General features: G+C 42.5%; 1 protein-coding gene across 1 annotated transcript in view; it reads left to right on the top strand.

Moving 5' to 3' along the window:
* Positions 1-17,703, top strand: part of ARMC4 (armadillo repeat containing 4) — an 890,525-nt gene that overhangs the window by 118,087 nt on the left and 754,735 nt on the right. The gene's annotated exons all lie outside the window — the stretch shown is intronic.

Here is a 17,703-nt window from a genome sequence, read left to right on the forward strand (position 1 = left end):
GTTTTGCACCTTCTTAGTAAGTAATTGTGTATGAGGAAATGATCTTTTAAAGAAAATGACTTCATTTTTTTAAAAACTGTATCTGATTATAAAGAACTTTAGGGTGGCAATAATTTGTTTTTTTGGGTATTTTATTTTATTTTATTTTTTGCTGCTTTGCTCATTTTGCCTGTGAATATTTAACTTTGAAACTGTAATGTGAAAGTTTTTCAGTGTTTACAGAACTGAATGAAAGTAAGAATGTTTCAAATGTTTCCTTTTTAGACATACTCTAACAATTTTGCTTCAGAAGCATTTGGTTTTGTAATTTTTATTCCCAAATTAGCATGAGATTAATTATTTTCATACTAGCTATGTTGATAGAATTAACTAAACCTATGTAGCACGTCATATCACTTCTGCTGTAAACTATTAAGTTGTACCATGAAAGACAGGAAGCATTTTGCTCAGCAACACAAAAGCAAGCGTAAACTATCTTTAAAATTTGTCATTTTTATGTAATTTTAATATATAATCAATATATGTGATATCATATTTGGTATGGCAATATTAGATGGTGACAAAGTTTGAAATTTTACTTTTACCCCAAATCATTCTTTCTATGTAATGGCATTTCTTGGATCCTTAATCTAACGTTTCATGATAATAATACTCAACTAATCTTTCTTTTATATTATAGATAATAAGGCAGATAGTGCACAGTATGAAGGAAAACCCACACTAATGTATAAGCATCAAATTCCTTCACATCAGAAATTTTTACTGTCTATTGTGGCCATCATAATAGGCACTCCAGGTATTCAAAATACCTTCATTGCCTTATATATAATCATAGGCCAATGTCCAATTTTTTTTTTAATTTTTCTTTGCACTTTAAAATACACTTAATTATGCGTGAAAACCATTCCCCGACACAGGTCTGTGTTTCGAATGTCTGCATAAGGAGGATTTCATCTTAGTTATAGCCATCTCTTCCTTTGTAGATTTTCTTAAATGTTGAAATTTAGCTGAAATAAAGAGTACATGATTGTTTTTTCATCAAAAGTGCTCAATATATAAATTGCTTCTTTAAATAAAATATTAAAAAACTAACAGGTAGATTTTCAAAGGCCTATGCACGTAAATCCTGGCTGGGCCTTGCGTACGCTGGGCGAATTTTCAGAGGCCCGTCCACGCACATAAACCTTGGTACGTGCATAATTGCCGGGCCTCTTCAAAGGGCTGGCCGGGGGAGGGGGGGGCGGGGTCTGGGCAAGGAGGGGCGGGCCGGGAAAGCGCTATTAAGCGCTGTCCTGAAGACTCGTGCGCCGGTAGCTGGCCGGTACATGCAACTTACTTCAGCCTGTGGACTTGAAGTAAGTTCTAAAACAAACAAAAAAAAAAAGGTAGGTAGGGTTTAGGGGATGGGGAGGAGAAGAGGGAGGGAGTTTAGGTAGGGGGGTAGGGAACTGGGGAAGGCCTGAATGTGCCGCTGCGTGGAATTTGCATAATTCTCCCCCCATTGTGTGCGCTCCCGCACATACATGCGCGGATTATAAAATCTGGCGCATATGTGCACGCGGCCCATGGATTTTATAATATGCGTGAGCCGACGCGCACATGTTATAGAATCGACGTGCCCATTTTTCCTCCGGGAAATGCACGCGCATTTTAAAATCTACCTCTAATTGTATACTATTCTCCTTATGAATTCTTCAATACTCAATCAGCTAATAAAGGTTACCACATATAGTTCTTTTTTGCCTATTGAAGTTACTCTCTCTTGCCATGACTTCTTTTTGGCGCCAAAGTGCAGATCAGAAGCTGGAACAGGAATGTCCAGTGATTGTTTTTTTTATACTAAATATGTTCGTATAATGTTTTCTTAAATCATAGAATACCATTTTATTTTAAGATTTAAACCTGAGGGGTCAGAGTATCTAAATGATAGATCCAAAATTGCTCCCTTAAATTGAGGCATGCAATCCAATTACCTTTTCTTGGAGACTCTACCACTTGTTCCAAGATACCCGACCTGAAATAATTAAACTGATGGTTATATTCTAAGCAATGGGATACTGTCAGAGCCTGGATTTTACTAGTGTTTACACAGCTCTTGTGGTCTGTGAGCCGGGTCTTGATACTGAGTTTTGTGCATCCAGCATATACTTTAACACATGGACATTATAGAAAATAAATAACAAAAGTCGAAAGGCAATTGGTGTTATAAGCAAATTTATTACTTTTCCTGAAGTTGGGTTGGTCCATTGGGTACCAATAACAGTTTGTGCACAAAAATTGCAATTGCCACACTGACTATGATTAGTTATTGGTGGTAATTGTAAAGATGTCTCTGGAGGTAGTAATGAAAGGACAATAGAGTCCTTGATGTCTTTTCCTCTTTTGTATGCAATCAACGTTAGAGAAGTGAGCACTGAATGCAATGCCAGAATGTGACAGTGTCTAAAAATAATAGACACAATGGTTTTTACTAAAGGAGAAAATTGTAACACACATACCAAAGATATATTCTCTGTCTTTCCTATCTAATAACAACCACGTTCATTCCGCATGCACAGCTTTTTTGTAGGTCTACTTATTACATGAAATGTGTAGAGGCAGTCAAGTAATTGGGTGCTAAATCTCATGCATGCATGATGAAATATTTTTTGGAACATATGTGTTGTAGTTGCAGAAATTTTCCCACTGAAAGATTCTTCCTCAAACTAATAGGATGGAAACTTGAAAAGTGTAACACTGTTTTTCTCAGCCCTATTATAATATATCAGTGTCTCAATTCTGTTGCCTATCCAAATATCTAGGAACGCAATTTTCTCATCATTACATTCCATAACAAATTACATGATTTTATCTCTAAAATTTAATAGTGTTTTAAATTAAATGATTTTTGGAAGATGTCCATAAGAAAAAAAATGTATCTATACCAAAGATTGATGTGTTTAAAGAAATCTGATAAGTATAGGAACTGCTGCTCGAACTGTGCCATGTAAAGATTAGTTATTTTGGGAGCCATTGTAGTTCCCATTGAGGTGCCGTGTTGTTGCAAATAAAAATTGTCCAAAGCAAAGAAATAGTTATGGCATAAATCTAGCTGAAATACTGCTCGTTTATTTGGATTTGCAATCTATTGAACATTATTGACTTCACTGCTGGTATCACATGGCAATGCTGTGTGGATAAAAGAACAGCTTTTCTGATTAGATACGAATTCAACTACGCTGAAGATCAATGCGATATCATCAATATTGACCAATCCAAGTCCTGGTTCAATAAATTGCCCCTGAGGCAGCTCTGTGCAAAAGAGCGAAACTCGGCCAGAGTCTGGCATTCTTAATAAAGGGCTTATTTTCACCATCCGATTCCTATTGTCTTCACTGTTACACATAAATCTAGCTGTGCCATGCATGCAATAAAACTAGACGGTTATTCGTTGTGGGCGCCGACGATTATTTACAGACGTTTCCACTGTGCTAAAGGCTGCTGCCTGACAGATATTGGTTTAAAGTGATTTGATGTTTAAAGATACAATGAGAGTGTTTGTTAATTGTAACCTTATCTCCTCTAATATTCTAAACATGCTTGGTATCTTTTATATATAAGTGTCTTTGGCACTTCATTTCTTAGAAAGATGTCTACAAATTGCAAAAGTGATTCTAAAATAGAACCAATAGATGCCACTATTGGAAGCCCGGGTGGCTTAAGAAGCTATTTGTTGACCATAGGTTCTGTATATAATACTGGAATAGATAGGTCTTTTGGGATTAAGAATTGTATTTCTCATTTCATTAGAAACCCTTTAGTTGCTGCTACATCTATTTCTATTAAAATCAGATCTTTCCAAAGCCGGTGTTAGATCCATTTCCAATTATTTTTGTAATAAACTTGGTCACTTAATTGAGAAAATATTTCTTCAATATATTGTCTAGGATTCTGGATAACAATGGCTCCTTTGACGGTTTTATGAATAGATCTGTGTTGTCACACAATTCTCCAAGTGCTAACCCTTCTGTTTGACTTAGCTTGTTCAGCTATTGTGACATTATGTAACACTAAATCAATAAATGTTTTTTCATGTGCACCCAGTGGACCAGGAGGGGTCCACTGGGTGCACATGACCAGGAGGGGTCCACTGGGTGCACATGACCAGGAGGGGTCCACTGGGTGCACATTTGTAAAAAAAAAATAATCTTATTTGTAATAGTCTGAAAAAACGAAACAAATCAATTTGACATTTGGTGGTATGTGTTTATTGGCAACTGATTGAGTGTGCATGCACGCTAATGCATGCTTAGGCACTCTACCACCCACTAACCACCAGAATACAAAATATAAAAAAATCCTGGTCCTGGTCTCTTCTCACCGAACCTGTTTCATTGAAGGATCCCAGAATCTGCTGAACAAAATAATGGTGCTGACCTCTGGTTGACCAGCTGGAGGGCTAGAGTAGGAGCCATGGGGAATAGCTTCTGCCCCAGCAGACTTGCCAACCTACAGTTTGATAAAGATGTAAACCATTTAGATTTATGATAAAGTGGTATAGAAATACAATAAATAAATAAATAAATACATTTAGGAAAGGCTAGGGTGAGGAGGGTTTCTGGGGGTCAGGAGGTGGTAGGTTTCACTGAAGCAGTTTCAGGGGAGGAGTACTTTCAATTTGGATGCATAGTGTTTCTTCTTTTTGGGTAATGGGGTGGGGGGGGGGGAGTCAGATTGTGCTGAGGCCAGCCTGGGGAGGGAATTTGGGATTGTGCAGGGGCAAGGTGAGGGAAAGATGGTGGGAGGTCAGGAGTGTGCTGGATCCAGGCTCAGGAGGTGGATCAGGAGTGTTCTGGGGTCAGAGTCAATGCACGAGAATTTGGCACCCTAGACAAACCTTCGCTCATGAACCCTTTGTTATGGTTTGGTGAAGTTATGAACCCCGGGCCGAGGTGAGAGATGTCTCCGCCCACAGGGAGGAGCTCCGTGGGCCTCACCGTCAGTGGGTGTGGTCCCAGTGACGTAGGACACAGCTGTGAGAGAGACTTTATTATGGAGAAAAGATAGTACATAACCCAAGGAGCGGGAAATGTAACAAACACAGTCTTTGAGCAAATACAGTAGTCAAGATGATGATGTAGATACGAAGATCCAGTAGTGGCCTGCAGTGCAGGGTACACCAAGAGATTCCTGCAGGCTGATGGAAATACCTCTGAGTGCAGATCCGGTAGTGGCCCGCAGCGCGGGGAATGCCGCGGAAACTGTACTATAGATGCCAAGTAGGCAGAGGTCTGAGATACAGGAACCAGGCCGTAGACTTTGTATAGAAGGAGTAATATGCTGAGGTGCAGGATGAGTAGCGTAGACAGACTGAAGAACGGTAGTGACCCGAGGAACGGGGTATGCCGTGAAATCTTCAGTGAGGTTGACAGAAGTTGGAGAATGTACTCACACAAGGAAGTCCCAGCAGAGATACCCGAGGAGCGGGTCAGGAAGTCCTAGTCAGGAGGGCCCTCTGAGGAGCGGATAGCCAAGACGCGGAAAAAGCCCCCAAGGAGCGAGTACTCAGAGCGTCCGAATGCCAAGAGGAGAGTCTGGAAGAGAAGATCCAAGTTAGAGCGGATTTAACAAGCGAGAGAACTCCTTGCTAACTTGTCTTAGCAATGGCCCAGTCAGTATAAGTACACTAGCGGTGCTGACATCATCAGGAGGGGACGCCCCCGAGGTTCCCGCCATGATGTGCGCCTAGGTGATGCCAGACAAGTAAGATGGCAATCGGCAGTGCCCATGCTGTCCTGGGAACGCTGGGGAAGTCGGCTTTGGTTGGCGGAGGCTGCCATTCTCCCAGTGATTGACGGTGCAGGGAAAAAAGTGGTGAGCATGAGAGGTCGCAGCCGTCTGCAACCAATGGGTGCAACACCCTTCTCCTCCAACTTGCCTGTTGGCGGCAGCTCCAGCATAGTTCCATTGAACAATAATAAAGAGGACTTTGGTAAATAACTTGCATTTTGGTGCATTAAAGCTTAACACACTTTCATGAATAGGGGTGCTAATGAATATAGAATATAGCTGAAGCTTCAGAAGGCATTTTTTCTGTTCCATAATTGGTACTATATAAAAGTGATTTTATTTTGTTATATATTTGTTAAATGTTTGTTTATATGCACTATTCCTTCCAGCTAGTGATCAAATATAGAGAAAGCAGTTTCTGTATCTGAAATCTCTTAGGCCAACCTGAGAATTTGATTTCTTTTCTGTAGTTGTGATGTCTAGAAATACTTTTTACCCAAGGAATTCGCACCGGCATTTTCAAAGGGAAATTAAGCATTTACTATCTCTTTGAAAATTATTCCAGGAAAACCACATGCATACATTTACACCTGCTAATTTGTAGTTTTCCCAAGAAAACGTATGCGTATACTTTTAAAAATTCAAAAGTATACACATAAATGCATACTGCGAATGCCTCTTAGTGTGGGTAAACTTAGGCATGTAATGGCACTGTGCATATAAGTTTACCCACATGCAGCAAGGGAATCTTTGAAACCCATTTCTACGAGTAAAGCACTGTTTTACCCATGGAAATAGCTTTGAAAATTACCATCTCCTTGTGAGCTTGATCTTTTGTATATATACAATGGTCTATTGAGGAGACTATTTGCAAACTGATTGTTGCAAGTAGAAATATATTGTGTTCCATAATGTTTATATGTGATTTGCATTGATTTACATTAATGGGATGGCTTAAAGCTCTTGGACTGACATTTTCTATTTCTATTCTGTTCTGTTTTATTCTTCTATACCACCTTTTTTCCCCTAGCAGAGAATCCAAAAAGGTTTATAATAAAATACCACAGTTCCGCAAAATATAACATACATAATAATGAATAAAATATCCCTTATACCTACTTACCACACTCCTGTTCCAGTATCGACATATGTCAAGGTAGCTCGTGCTGGGCCATTAAATGTAGTATTTTTTTTAAATGACCAATTATGCCTCCCATGCTTTATTGGTCATGCATTTCAACCATAAATTGACATCCTGCATGACCCAGGACTTGTGAAGTTTCCTTTCCATTTTGTCCCTTGAATGTTCATCATAGTTGGGTCAGATTCACCTTTTATATTCTTTATCAACTTTCAGCATAGCTTCTGCACAATTTAACATAGCACTGTATCGTGACTAAGCTTCATGGCTGATTATATTAATCACATGCAAGAATGTTCTCATCCAGTTAACAATGTTATGTGATACAGCAGTATCCTTTCCTGCTGCCCCTTTACTCTTCTTCCTTTTATTCACACCCCCTTTTTTTTTTTATGCTGACCCTGTAACAGAAAATATCAACATTTTCTCCATGGACAAGTGCAGTTGAATTAACCATAACACATGGGTGATGTCATGTGATTGCACCAAATGAACGGAACCCTTTCTCTTTTCTCACAGAACTTTTGCTGTACTGAACATGTGTGGGAGTTCCCTTACAGGTGTTGCCTTTGTGAACCACTGTCTAAGTAGCAACATGGCATGTACTTGTAAAGATTTTTCAGTGTAAGCTGCAATCTGGATGCTGCCCTTGTCTCCCTCCCTATGGAACTTGCAATGCATAGAAATTAACATTTACTTTATCTATACATACAACCCAATCAGCCAGGAACTCACACTCATTTGTTTCAGAATAGAGCATTAGCTCATCAAAACAAACACTAACAACTTATTGATCTTAGAAACTTATAGTACATAGAGGTTGATTTTAAAATAAGCGTGCATGAGCCTTTACAGGCATGTATCAGCACCTGAGCGAGGATACGCTGGAGTTTTTAGCTGTGCATGCACTTGCATGCATATATTTTAAAACGCACAAACCGCATGTAAGTATGCTCCTAATTTTAAGAGGATACTCAAGCACAGCTAGGACAGGCGTGTCTTCCATAGGATCTTGTTGGCTTTTACGTGCGTACATCAGTGAATTTTAAAGCATGCTTGTGCAAGGCATATTCCCAATTTTGCAATTAGTTCACCAGTTTGTTCAGTTAATAGTGAGATCTTTCAGATCTCTCTGGTTCTTCATCCTCCACAGCCCCCAGTTGACCCAGCCCCTCACCCTGCTCTATAAGCTCTAAAACATGAGATCTACAGACTTGCTCCTCATCAGGAGTAGCAGTAAAGATACAAGGATATCTAGCATACATGTCTTGTAGTTTTCAGTTTTATAATTCTGAGGTACACAAGTAAGTCTTGGCCCCACCCTGGAATGCCCATGCCCAGTCCCTTTTTTGCCTCCTTATTCCTTATGGGGTAGATTTTCAGACGAGCGCGAACAGCCTACTTTTGTTTGCGCTCCAGGCGCAAACAAAAGTACGCTGGATTTTAGTAGATACGCGCGTAGTCGTGCGTATCGGCTAAAATCCTGGATCGGCGCGCGCAAGGCTATCGATTTCGTATAGCCTGCGCGCGCCGAGCCGCGCAGCCTACCCCCGTTCCCTCCTAGGCCGCTCCGAAATCGGAGCGGCCTAGAAGGGAACTTTCCTTTGCCCTCCCCTCACCTTCCCCTCCCTTCCCCTCACCTTCCCCTCCCTTCCCCTACCTAACCCACCCGCCCGGCCCTGTCTAAACCCCCCCCTTACCTTTGTCGGGGGATTTACGCCTCCCGGAGGGAGGCGTAAATCCCCGCGCGCCAGCGGGCCTCCTGCGCGCCGGGCCGCGACCTGGGGGTGGGTACGGAGGGCGCGGCCACGCCCCCGGGCCGTAGCCACGCCCCCGTACCCGCCCCCAAAACGCTGCCGACACGCCCCCGAAACGCCGCGACGACCGGGCCCGCCCCCGACACGCCCCCGACATGCCCCCCTCCGAGAACCCCGGGACTTACGCGAGTCCCGGGGCTCTGCGCGCGCCGGGAGGCCTATGTAAAATAGGCTTCCCGGCGCGCAGGGCCCTGCTCGCGTAAATCCGCCCGGTTTTGGGCGGATTTACGCGAGCTGGAACTTTAGCTGGAACTTTAGCTGGAACTTTAGCTGGAACTTGCTTATAAATCATAAACACTAACTGACTAGTCTTTAGAAAAAACCCAGAAATTGAATCTCCTCAGTCTCACCACTTTGTACATTCTTGTCACTTGAGCTGTACAAGAAGCTGGTAGTCTCAAAATCTATCTCTGTCTCTGTCACCAGGTAGCAGAGTGTGCGTTTCTTTATCTGGATGAAGGGTAATGGAATCACCTAGTTCCTTGAGAAGAACCAGGCAAGTTCAACTCTGGTTAAAATAGCAGGTCATGAAATGCTCTTACATGCAGTGTTACAGGATGCTGAATCTTGTCTGGCAGTTTAGTTGCAGGGTGGGGCTGGAAGCATTGACTTGGATGGAGTAGTATGGATGGAATCTTCTTAGCCGAGCCACTCATCCCTCTTTCAAGCCGATTTTAAAAGATAATATATGCATATTCAGTAGCTTCATACATATGAAAAACAGAGACAGGAGTGAAATTCTGATTGGTTTCTTCTTTCTTCCCTTTGACTGCTTGACGCTCCCCAGCTTGGATTCCCCACCCCAGAGGTCCAACCTTCTGCCACGTGGCCAGCTGACCTGGAAGTTGACTGGATCAGATAAGGTCTCCTATCGGGCTTGGAGATTGTGTTGCCAGGTACTTCTGAACTTGGCTGAAGCTTCAGGTCTGTCACCTCTCACGTACACATAGCAGATGTGTATTGTCTTGTCCCTTCTCTAATAACTGCTGAGAGAAGACTTCATTTTTTAACAGAGGCTTAGACAAACAATGTGCTTAGCACATTTCTCTGAAATATAGGCCAAGGGTCCAAATGTGAAGTAAGAATCAATTTTGCTGTATGGACAACGGTTAAACTTATAGTATTATTCCTATATACCCTTTCTGTCTGGTTGCATCATTTGTTGAACTGTTTCAACTCTTAAGTTATCTTGTTGCCCTGGCAGCTCCCAAACATAATTTTTCAGTGCTAATTAAAAAAATATTGTTTTTCTTCACAGCAATGTCTGGCACCAAGAAGCCTACTACTATCAGTAACTTCAAGGACTGTGTATGTAGTAAAAAAATTTCCATTACAGATGCCATGACATCTGTTAACCAGTTCTTAGGACTGAATCATGACAGGCCAATTACTATCATTGTGGTCAGATGACTCCATATTCTCAATAGTCCAGGGCCTGAAAGATGGAGGAACTTTATAAGTCTCTTGAGTAGCCACAGCTGGTTTTCCTGCTATAGTGGAGCCTTGTCAAGCTCCCTGGGTGCTGAGTTGAGCAGAAACACCTCAGATAAGCCTCCCCTCTCTCTAGAGCAGCCCTCGGGGTCCACTACCTACTTGGGGTTGAGCAAACGGAAAAAGTGCCATTCCCAAACATCAGCAAGTCTGTCATGGGCTTCATGGAGCTCGAGAGCTGGTAAAAAGAAGAAGCACCACTCTTCACAGCTGATGCTGCTCTTGGCACCAAAGAAGCATCAGACTTCGGTGCTGTCAATGCAGTCAACACATCACTCTCATCAATCAACTCATCCTCTCTCAGCACTGTTCATACATCAGTGCTCTGTAGAGCTGACACACTAGCTCTCAATGCTGTCGAAGCATATAGCATCAATATCCTCGTGACTTCACTCACTATCGTCATTGATGCATCTGACCAAGGAGCATTCCATGCACTAAGCCCCAGAGCACTTGAAGCATCAAGCCTCAATACCAGTGATGAACCTTCCTCTGATGCTGTGATTGTCAGAGCAAGTTTTTATATCTTCAACTCACCAGGCCACAGTGCTTCTGAGACTTCTGTTTACTAAATCACTTTCTATACATTTACAAAGGAATATCAGGAGAAGAAGGAGATGTGCTTCACTTATCTCCGCCAATTACAAGAGCAATGTCTCCCTCAAGGCTATTGGAACAAGGCTTGTGTCTGCACACATCAGATCCCATTTGCTTCCTAATGCCCTTAATTTCTAACAGGCTCCCCAGGACACATTTTTCAGAGCCTAGAGGAAGTACAGGAAGATTCTATCCTAGTCTCCAATGCTCAAAGAGCATGTCAGCCCTTGGACCAAGTGGCAGAGTTGATGAAATCTTTCTTTACCTCCTTAGTGGCTAAGCACAAGGAGAAAATGCTTCAACTTCTCCTTTCCAGAATTTTGGATTTACTCCCATGATAAGAATAGAATAAAAGAGAGAGTCACACTTACTCCTGATGCAAGGGGTACGCCATCAGAACCCCTGTGAAGTGGTTCTAGTCCTCGCCACTCCATTGCAGTGGAGTCCAGCCAGTTAGAGGATGTTGACCAGGGATACACCCCTTTGAGGCGACCAAGGACCCCTCTTCTATCACCTATTTCATAATTGGGGTTCTGAATTAGTTTCCCCTCTAGGATCAGAAAAAGAATTAACGGGAATCCCATCTGACACCCTATCTGAAATTTTGGAACATTCATTTTCATCAGAGGATCTCTCTTATTCTAGGTTCCTGATAAATTGGATATGGCGCTAGGGATTAATATCTATAAAGAAAAGACCCTCACACTGATGTTTTCAGTCTTATCCAGATCCTCGACACTCCAATAGAGCCAGTGGCCATCCTGATCCATGCCATCCAGCATTTTTAGAAGCCTCCAGCAAAAATCACAAACCAAAATGTGAGAAAATCCAATATCCTGTGCCTCAGTGGCCAGGAAGTTAGATCTAAAGTATAGAGTATAGAGTCCAGAAAACTCAAGGATTTAGGGGTAGTACAACTGCCTCATCAATTATTTGTGGTATTGTTAGCAGTAAAAAAAAAAAAGCAAGGAAAATCAGAATTTTCTCTAGCACTCTGTTAGAGAAAGACCCCAGCAATTTTGGGAAAACAGTATTCCAGAGTGCCATGTTCAATGCTAGAATTTCTGCTCACTGTAAAAATTGAAGCCATTTCTTCCATCGGGGGATGGTGGCTCTGCATATCTGCAGCCACTCCTCAATGCAGAATAGTCTATATGCCATCTTATCCGCTTTGAATTATTGATACAGCAAAATATAAGTTGAATAAATACGAGGTGTTCAGCACAACAGCTTGCTCCTCATCAGCCTCCATTAGAGCATGCTAAATGGCTTGGTTGAGGACCAGTAGCTTGCACAACAATGTCCACGATAAATTAGTGGATGTCCTCTGCCTAGAAGATCAACTCTTCGGAGACAAGCTCAGATAAATAGGTGATCAAATCAAGGAGCAAACTGTTGCAGTTCAGTCACTTTCAACAGGCTCAGAACATCAATCAACTTCAAGACAGCCTTACTTCTCTTTTAAATGGTTATACATTTCAGCCAGCATTTGAGTAAGGTGAGCTGGGCACCAACATCACCAATCCCACCGTGGTTGAAGAGAGTCCTGGCATGGCCATGGTGGATCCTCTCCAGTCCCTTGGATCCCCCTTACCTAAAAGAAAACTCCCTGGTAGTCTAATGGTGGCTCTGAATACCACATAACTCTGGGTGGATTGTCATTTTCCAAAATGGTGTTGACCGGACTTCCAGACTAACAGGGAGTCTTATTTTTTTTGTAAGGGGGGAGGGAGCCAGGCCACTACATTACCAGGGAATGCTTTCTGTGTGTGTGTAGGGGCGCTCTACACCCAAGGTGAATTTGTCTAGAGCCAGGCCTGGAGATGCCCTTTCTGGCATTTCCAGCGGTACTGGGCTCTGCCTCTACTTCCACAACAGAAATACCTTCCAGCAGGGGGCCAACAGTGCAAAAGGCACCAGCCATAAACAATGCAGCAAATTCAGTCTAAACTAGACCAAGTTTTTGACCAGTCTTCAAACCGAGCAATCATCTTCTCCAGAAGGGGGTAAAATCTGTCTCTACCTAGATTACCAAATATTACTAAAGAAGGTTTGGTACTCAAGATTGTAGAATCTGCTTTTAAGAACATAAGAAGTTGCCATACTTGGTCAGACCAAGGGTTCATCAAGCTCAGCATCCTGTTTCCAACATGGCCAATCCAGGTTTCAAGTATCTGGCAAATACACAAATATTAAATAGATCCCATGCTACTAATGTCAGTAATAGCATTGGCTATTCCCTAAGTCAGCCTGATTAATAGTAGTTTATGAACTTCTCCAGGAACTTTTCCAAACATTTTTAAAACCCAGCTACACTAACTTCCCTAACCACATCCTCCAGCAATGAATTCCAAAGATAAATTGTGCATTGAGTGTAAAATAATTTTCTCCAATTTGTTTTAAATGTGCTAACTGCTAACTTCATGGAGTGCCCCCTAGTCCTTCTTTTATCTGAAAGAGTAATAACCGATTAACATTTACCCTGTCATATCCTCCCTATGCCGACTCTTCTCCAAACTGAACAGCCTTAAACTCTTTAGTTTTTCCTCATAGGGGAGCTGTTCCATTCCCTTTATCATTTAGGTTGACCTTCTCTGTACCTTCTCTAGTGCAACTATATCTTTGTTGAGATGTGGTGACTAGAACTGCCTACAGTACTCAAGGTGTGGTCTCACCATGGAGTGACACAGAGGCATTATGACATTCCCCGTTTTATTCACCATTCCTTTCTTATTAATCCCTAATATTCTGTTTGCTTTTTTGACCGACACAGCATAGTGAACCGACGATTTCAAAGTATTATCCATTATGACACTATACTTTTTTCCTGGGTGGTAACTCCTAATATGGAAACTAATATCATGTAACTACAGCATGGGTTATTTTTCACATTAAGCATCAATTTTCCACATTAAGGTTCAACTGCCTCTTGGACACCCAATCTTCCAGACTCACAAGGTCTCCTGCAATTTATCACAATCTCCATGTTTTTAACTATACTGAATAATTTTGTATCATTTGCAAATCTGATCACCTCACTTGTATCCCCTTCCAGATCATTTAGAAATATATTGAAAAGCACCAGTCCAAGTACAGATTCCTGAGGCACTTAACTGTTTACCTTTTTCCACTAAGAAAATTGACCATTTAATCCTACTCTGTTTCCTGTCTTTTAACCAGTTTGCAATCCATGAAAGGATATCACCTCCTATCCCATGACTTTTTAGTTTTCTTAGGACTTTGTCAAACACCTTTTGAAAATCAAAATACACAACATCTATTGGTTTACTTTTATCCGCTTACCTATTAACCCCTTCAAAAAAAGTAGCAGATTTGTGAGGCAAGACTCCTTGGGTAAATCCATGCTGGCTATTTGTTCTGTGATTTTGTTCTTTTGACTAGTTTCCACTATTTTTCCAGGCTTACCGGTCTTTAGTTTCACGGATCATACCTCAAGCTCTTTTTAAATATCCGAGTTACACTGGCCACCATCCAGTCTTCAGGTACAATGAACAGTTTTAATGATAGGTTACAAATATTTACTAACAGATCTGAAATTTCATTTTTGAGTTCTTTCAGAATCTTGGGATGTATACTATCAATCTAGGTGATTTGCTACTTTTTAGTTTGTCAGTCTGGCCTACTACATCTTCCAGGTTCACTGTGATTTGGTTCAGTTCATCTGAATCGTCATCCTTGAAAACTGTCTCCGGAATTGGTATCTCCCCAAGATCCTTCTTAGTAAACACTGAAGCAAAGAATTCATTTAGGGGTAGATTTTATAAATTAACATCCGCGAGTACTTTTGTTCGCGCACCAGGCACGAACAAAAGTACGCGTGATTTTATAAGATGCACGCATAACTGCGCATATCTTATAAAATCCGGGGTCGGAGCGCGCAAGGGGGTGCACATTTGTGCACCTTGCGCACGCCGAGCCCTGCGCAGCTGCCCGTTCCCTCCGAGGCTGCTCTGAAATCGGAGCGGCCTCGGAGGGAACTTTCCTTCTACCCCCCCCATCTGTGTTTTAAAAGTTACGCTTGCCAGAGGGCTGCTGGCGCGTGATTCCCCGGCCCGGGACCCGTTTCGGAGGCCTCGGCCGGCACCACGCCCCCGACATGCCCCCCCGGAACGCCCCAAATGACGCGTCGGCCCAGACACGACCTCCAACACGCCCCCCTAGCGAAGCCCTGGGACTTACGCGCGTCCCGGGGCTTGCGCGTGCCACCGAGCCTATGCAAAATAGGCTCGGCGCACGCAGGGGGGTTTTAAAAGGGTTTCGCGCATAACTTTTGCGCGTAACCCTTTTAAAATACGGCCGTTTGTCTTTCTGCAATGGCCTTATCTTTCCAAAGAGCCCCTTTAACCTCTCGATCAGGTTTACTGCTTTGGATATATTTTAAAAAGTTTTTATTATGATTTTTTTGCCTCTGCAGCCAACTTAATTTCAAATTCTATCTTAGCCTGTCTTATCAATGTTTGGCATTTAGCTTGACAATTCTTATGCTTTTTCCTATTTTCTTTAGAGGGATCCTTCTTCCAATTTTTGAAAAACTTTTTTTGGTTAAAATAGCCTCTTTCACCTTACCTTTTAACCATGCCGGTAATCATTTGGCCTTCCTTCTACCTTTCTTAATGCGTGGAATACATCTGGACTGTGCTTCTAAGATGATATTTTTACACAATGTCCACACCTGTTGTACACTTTTAACTTTTGCATCTGTACCTTTCAGATTTTTTTCCTCATTTTATCAAAGTTTTCCTTTCAAAAGTTTGTTAGAGCTGTCAAATTACATATTGTCCCCCTTCCAGTTATTAGTTCAAATTTGATCATGTTATGATCACTATTGCAAAGTGGGCCCACCACTGTTACCTCTCTCACCATATCCTGTGTTCTACTAAGAATTAGATCTAAAATAGCTCCTTCTCTTGTCAGTTCCTGTACCAATTGCTCCATGAAGCAGTCATTTATTCCATCCAGGAACTTTACCTCTCTAGCGTGTTCTGATGTTACATTTACCCAGTCAATATTGGGGAAATTGAAATCTCCCATTTCTTCACATGTGAATAGATGAATTCAGGACCAGTGGGTTATGCACCTCTGCCAGCAGATGGAGATGGAGCAAACTGATGTCACAGTATATATATTTTTGTAGGGATATCAGCCTGTCAGTATTCTCCGTCTCCAGTTCATGGTGGACATGCATCTCCCTATTGGGGATTGCTTCAGATTTTAGAAGGACAATTTTATCCAGAAAAGAAAAAGCCCCGCTCTCCTCCAGTTGAGAGTTCTTGAGGTGATTTCCATGGTCCTTCAGATGTGTGCCTTGGTCCGGTAGCGGTTTTTCAGCTGGTGTGGACTTAGCTGATTGTACAGCTTAAAGGCAGTGGGTGCAGGAAGCCGAGCGTGGCGGTGACAGCAGATGCGCTCTCCCCCCGCAGCTGGAGACTGTCTTTGTACTCAGCCGGGAAGGGCTGAGCTCAAGTAAGTTTAAAAAAAAGAAAAAAGTCAGAGACGGCGTAGAGGGGTTGTGTAGGATTTCCTCTGGTCTCCATGCTTATTACGCTGTTCCAATGTTTGTTCCCATTCCCATGGGGGTTAAGGGAACTGGGAAGACAAGATTGAGCAGCCTGAGTGGGCTAGGTCCCACCATTAAGATTTTTCCTGTGCGCTGCTTGGTAGACTGCGGCAGCATTTTTGTGTGCTTTTCTGCACATTTGGCTGCCCTCTACAGGACTGTTGGTGTGCACAAGTGCGTCTGGCTGTGCATCCGAATTGTGCGCTCAGTTTCTTTTGGGCGTGTGCTGCCTGTGTGCACATTCTAACAAGTATCGGTTGTATACTCAGGTTTGGCATGATGACAATGTGCTTAGTTGTGGCATCTAATCTTTTTGCACATAAATTTTGTGTGCTTACATTTTTTTAGCATGAATCGACTGGATGCACATCTTCTGTCGCCTGTTGAGCATACTGACTAACTAATGGCGCCGGTGGCCAAGAAAACTAAGCACCTTTCTCTCTGTGTTGCCTGTCATATTCGGGCATCTCAGCCTGAAGTGTCCTTTAACATGTGTCAGCACTGCTTTAAGGCTCAGGGAGAATTATCTTCCTCTGATTTTACTAAGCCTGGTTTTTCCCAGCCTGATGATGGCCTGGTTAAGGAATTGTCCGGAGGAATGCCTGACCTGGAACTCCCTTGACTGGTTCCTCAGTAGGGGATGGCAGCTCAGTAGGTCCCCATGCAAGTGCCTTCTAGTTTTGGCATGGATCCTTCTGCCTTTTCTTGGGTAGAATTTTTTTCAAGGATTGCAATCCTTTCTTCAGGTGCTGTCCTCAGCTTCATCCAATCCTGTCAAGTCAGATCCTCAGCCAGTGGCCTCTCCCTCTTCCGGTACTATGTTTAAACGCCGAAGCACACCTCTTTTGGCTGCAAGTATTCCTAACAGGAATCCAGATGGCACTGATGATGAGATAGATCCTGACTCTCTAGAAGATGGGAAAATTCTTACAGGATTGGAACCGTATAGGACTATGTTCATAGAGATGAACTACTGGCCCTGATTTCCCAGACTTTGAAGATGCTGGGATTGTCTGGGGCAGATTCCATATCTGAGCCAAAGACAAAATCCCATTTTGTTTTCCATGCATAAAGCCTCTTGTTTTTCCCTGCTATGGAAGCCATTCAATAATTGATCTTGAATGGAACCCCCAGAGGCAAATTTCAAAGGGTGATGACCTTGGAAGGCCTGTACCCTCTGGATCCAGTGCAGATAGAACGTCTGCATTTTCTAAAAGTGGATGTGCTTGTCTGTGCCATCTCTAAGCGGAATATCCTCGTGATGGGAAGAGCGGTTTGATGGATGTGCATGATAGGAGGATTAAGGCCAT

This window comes from Rhinatrema bivittatum, chromosome 2, assembly GCF_901001135.1.
Source record: "Rhinatrema bivittatum chromosome 2, aRhiBiv1.1, whole genome shotgun sequence".
NCBI classification, from domain to species: domain Eukaryota; kingdom Metazoa; phylum Chordata; class Amphibia; order Gymnophiona; family Rhinatrematidae; genus Rhinatrema; species Rhinatrema bivittatum.